The sequence below is a fragment of the Bos javanicus genome, chromosome 16 (assembly GCF_032452875.1).
Source record: "Bos javanicus breed banteng chromosome 16, ARS-OSU_banteng_1.0, whole genome shotgun sequence".
Classification (NCBI taxonomy): domain Eukaryota; kingdom Metazoa; phylum Chordata; class Mammalia; order Artiodactyla; family Bovidae; genus Bos; species Bos javanicus.
The window spans coordinates 75,665,976-75,670,936 of record NC_083883.1 but is presented as its reverse complement, the minus strand read 5'-3'; the positions used below and the strand labels follow the sequence as shown (position 1 = coordinate 75,670,936).

The following is a 4,961-nucleotide window of genomic DNA, read 5'->3' as shown; positions in this document are numbered from 1 at the left end:
TTTCCAGGCAACAGTACTGGAGTGGGAAGTGAGCTTAGTTGCCCCCAATTCAGCAAAGGACTATGCCTTTCTGCTCTAACTCCTTATCCTGTCCCAATCTAGGTGGTAATTCTTTCTCTCCCTCAGCTGGCTTTCTCTCTGCTTAACAAGCACTTCTTGTTAATACCATTTTGTTTTACAGATAATGATCATAAGAACAAAAATGTTTCTCTCTTGTACAGTGCTGTCTCCTTTTCAGATCACGTCCTCTGCCTTGCTCTTCTTTTTCCCCTCGATCAACCGGATAAGTAAGCAGGAGAGTGCCACGTGTCCTTCCCATTTTTCAGACCAGGATGTGACATTCACACAGACTTTGCTGTTCTAAGGTCACACAGCTGGGAACTGGCAGAACCAGAGCTAGAATTCAAGGCCTTACCTTCAGACCCTTGGTGTTCTTGCTGTTGCAGATGATTTCCTGTGGATGAGCGACAGGTCTGGAAGCACAGAGCTGGAAATGAGCAAGCCCCAAGATGATGAATGCTTCCCAGCTTGCAAAGAATCCACCTGCTAATGTAGGAGACAAAGGTTTGATCACTAGCTCAGGAAGATCCCCTGGAGTAGGAAAGGGCAGCCCAGTATTCTTTTTTCTTTTTTAATCTATGTGTCTAGGGCATGAACCAGGCATGGGCACAGGGCAAAAGTCAAGCTGGGATAAACAAGGAGTTGTTTCATCCCCCATTGACATGAGACAGGCGCCATCAACCAGCTGCCACTCTACCCAGGTCAGGGACAACAACCCAATATTCTTGCCTGGAAAATTCCATGGACAGGGGAGCCTGGCAGGCTATAGTCCACAGGGTCACAAAAGCACTGGACTGAGCCAAACACCATATACATAAGGTGGTGAACAGCAGCAGGGGCTACTGTGGCCAAGAGAAAGCCAGCACTGTCAGGCTTAAAACAGATCCAAACAATGACAGTTTCAGTAGCCAAGAAGTGTAGCAAACATTTCTGGTAGCAACTTAATTTGTTCAATGAATACAGGAATGAATAATATTAAAAAAGAAGTATTCTCTAAAGATGCGCATGCATCCTCATGATCAATTCAGTCACCTCAGCTAGGGGAAACGTAACCTCTTAGATTCTCAAAGAGCACTTTTGACCCTCCAAGGACATTGGACAGTGCCTGCATACGTTTTTAATCGTCATGACTGGGGACACAGTGCTACTGGCCTCCAGGTAGTAAAGACAGTCAATGCCTTAAACATCCTACCGGGCACAGGCTAACCCTGACCCCACTGCCGCCCGCCCCCCCCCCCGCAAGAAAAAAATCATCTAGCCCAAATGTCAATAGTGCCAAGGTTGAGAAGCTCTGCCCTAGAGGAATAAACATTTCCATATTTGCCCTACTTTCAGGATAGAGACAATCTTGGCATTAACCTTTTTTATGGGTCTGTAAGTATGACTACTGGGTAATGGGAGTCCTTAAGGGAAGGAGAAGGGCTTCAAGAATTGTATTTGATTTTAAAACCAAACTGGCTCAGCCCACTATTTTTTCCTCTCTACAAATTTAATACACTCTCCTTTGTGGATAATAAAGGAGTGGAGAAATAAGAGTCAAGTGATATCCTACAGGGATGTGCTTCCACGAGTTGGCAAAGCAAGATCTGAAATATTGATAATTAATCTATACAGACCTTGAGAATGGAAAGCTCTGTTGAGAGCTGGAAAGGTCAAGAAAGAATTGACTGAAACAAAACAAAACAATGTGAAAGGATAAGAGCTCCACGAAGGTCAGGGCTGGAGGAAGGCTTAGGGATGATATCGCTGCTCCTTTTCTACACAGGGAAACTGGAGTCTCGCGCAGTGTGCCCTGATAATGGCACAGTGAGACCCAAACTCAAGCTTCAGAGCTGTTGAGGTGAAGCAATGCCCCTAAGGATTCTGCAGTGTCATCACAATCAGCACAGGGACAGTTCTGATGGAGTATTTCTCTGTTTACTAGGGCATTGTCAGCTCTGAAGGGAGAGAGCTGAGAAATGCTATCCTGTGAAACTGGGCTCTTTAATACAAGGTTGACAAAATGATACTAATACTCCTAATGAAAATTTGCACATCACTTTTACTTTTCTGGTTTATTTACGTATGCTCTTTCTCACCTTCTCAATTCTCTCTACATGCAGTCTTCTTGTCTTTCTTTTTCCAATCATCCTTTGGATTGTGACCCATCCCAATTTCTGTAAATTTTTCCTGACACACCCTCTCTTCATATGCATGTGTACACATGTGTGAATGCACACACACACACAACATATAAAATAAATCCCTCCCTACTACATATTAATTCTATGCTTTACGCATCTTTCTGCAGTACAACAACCTGTGTCTTGTTGGATTTTGTGAAAACCAATAAACAACACCCCCTCTATTCCCCAGTTGAATTCAGAATCAATTGAGAAATAAGACACAGTTGTCAAACAGATGGATATAAAAATATAAACTTTATTGGTAAATTTTACTGGAGAACAGGGCTTAGATCTGCAGCCAAGTGTGCCTCCCTAATAATTCCTCCAGAGTGAAACGCGCGCATCCAGTCCCAGGAGGAGCAGAAGTAGTGTGCTGTGGTGGGTGAGCAAGATGATGGAAAGAAAGAGGCCCCACACTTTCTCTTCCTGTATTTCGATAATTTTTTCCTTTCTTGGGGACCAAATATTTCAGAGTTGACATCAAAATATACAGTCTGTCTCCTCTCTTAGATTGTGGGCAACTTGGGGGCAGGAATACCATATGGTCTATCTTTGTTTATTCAACTCCAAGTTTAGCGTCTGGTACATAGCATGCCTGCTAAATGAATGATGTTAGACATACTTCATGTCTTTTTCTTCTGCCTCATTTCATTCCTTTCAAACAGAAATTGATGCTGCCGGTCCTCCCCCAGCCAGCCAGGCTCCATCCCACCCCACACGTTACAGCAGCCAATTTTATAAAGCCCCTGCGGAGTCGTGTCACTTCCTCTTTTACCGAGGAGGGAAATGAAGCTCAGAGCTCTTTAGTAATCTGAGTATGAATCAAGCCAGCCAGCAAGCAAGTGGTAAAGCCAGCTTCAGTATGTGGACCTCCTCAGCCCTCATGTGCCATGAGCTTCTCTTTGCTGGCTCAGACCTCACCTCTTTCTGCATCCTCTCCCAAATTCTTAGCCAGTCCTGACTAAGGCGGAAATTTGAATCGACTTGGTTTTTAATCTGGGCTTCCCTGGTGGCTCAGTGGTAAAGAACGCATCTGCCAATGCAGGAGACACGGGTTTGATCCCTGGGTCGGGAAGATCCCCTGAGGAGGAAATAGCAGCTCACCCCAGTAATCTGGCCTAGGAACTCCCATGGACAGAGGAGCCTGATGGGCTACGGTCCATAGGGTTGCAAAGGAGTCAGACATGATTTAGCGACTAAAGAGCGACAATTTTTAATATAGTGAGATTGTAGACTTCAGACTTAGTGGGGTTCAGTGGCCCAGTTACCACTAGAATCCCACCAGCTAAAATAAAAAGGGGTATCTCTTGGCAGAGAGATCACTAAGCTCTGTGCAGTCCCCCAGCCAGAGCCCATCTTTCCATCAGCCAACACCCCTCTTTCAAAGTTTCCACCCACCCAAGGCTCACCTTCAGGACATAGAGTCTATCCCAAATTCATTCCTTCTAGACAAACATCTCAAGGACATACTCCTAAGTACTGACCACGTGTCTGGCTTCACACATAATCTTGACTCCTGTGTTCTACCTACCCGGTCAGGATCTCATTGCCCACTCCTGGCAAACCCACACACTCACCAGGACCATAGACTCTATCTCCAGCTTTCCCGGGTGCCACCTCAGAGCTAGCCTCTGCTCTGCACTGTCCTCAAGCTGATACCTGCCCGTCCTTGTGGGCAGGGCTCAGGTGAGATCCCGGCCCACTCTATTCTCTTTCTTCCATCATCTCCTCACACCAAAGGCAAAGCATCAGGTCTTGGAACTAGGACGTATCGTTTGTGAAGCAGGTTGGGGATGAGTAGATTTTATTAATTGTCCTCATTTTAAAAATGAAGACACTGAGATCTAAGGAGGCTTAGAAGCCCACCCCAGGTCACACAGGCATGATGATCTGAAGGGACTCAGGGCTTCAAAAATGTTGATCTTTGCATTCCTGAATGCATAATTCTGTCTCTTCACAATACAGCCAGACTCACTCTCTTGGCCTCTATGAGCCCCTTCCTGCCTCTTCAATCAGGAGGATGTAAAATGAGAGGAAAGAGAGAATCAAGGCAAGGCAAAAATCGTTTACAATTTAACATTGCTCTAATCTGACGTGACAAGGCCAAGTCCATCTCTTCCTGGTGCCAATTACTTAAAGGGCATTGATGCCATGGCACCATTAAAGTAACAGCCAAGATGAATTGTAGGACCTCGTGGATCAATGTGCTCAGTGTTGTTCAACTCATTCAATGACATAAAGCGGTAGATGATTAACCTTACCAATGTCAATGAGTTGTTGCCATCAAATTCAGCTAAATAATGTCCACGGCCCTCATTATAGAGTGCACTCTGAGGTAACTAATGTATTAATACCTTATTGGCAGATTATAAAGGGAGAGAATCTCCAGGGCAGGGCAACGAGTCTGAACAGAAGCTAAGATTATTTGATATTCTTAGAGGGGAACAGTGACAGATACAGATGCAGAGATGTGGACTGGGTCAGTAATTGAGAGGGAGATAGAAGGGAAAAAAAAAAAAAAGCAATGCCCAGAGCTAGTGAACGGTTGCCTCCTTGATCGGTGGGGTCTGGAGTACACAGACATTGACGGTGAACTTGAGAAGAAAACCGCAACTTGCCCATTTTATTTTCTTTTGGGATAGCTGTCTAGTTTGGGGGCGGTTAACTCATCCTTTTAACCTTAACCCAGCTGAGGATTTTAAAGAAATGGGAGCGTGCCTCCAAAGAAAGCAGTGA

At 45.0% G+C, this 4,961-nt stretch overlaps 1 non-coding gene across 1 annotated transcript; it reads right to left on the bottom strand.

Annotated features, from left to right (window-relative positions):
• Positions 1 to 636: 636 nt before the first annotated feature.
• Positions 637 to 771, bottom strand: LOC133228292 (small nucleolar RNA SNORA48). The gene has a single exon (XR_009730155.1). It is a non-coding gene; the product is annotated as a small nucleolar RNA SNORA48 (small nucleolar RNA).
• Positions 772 to 4,961: the final 4,190 nt, after the last annotated feature.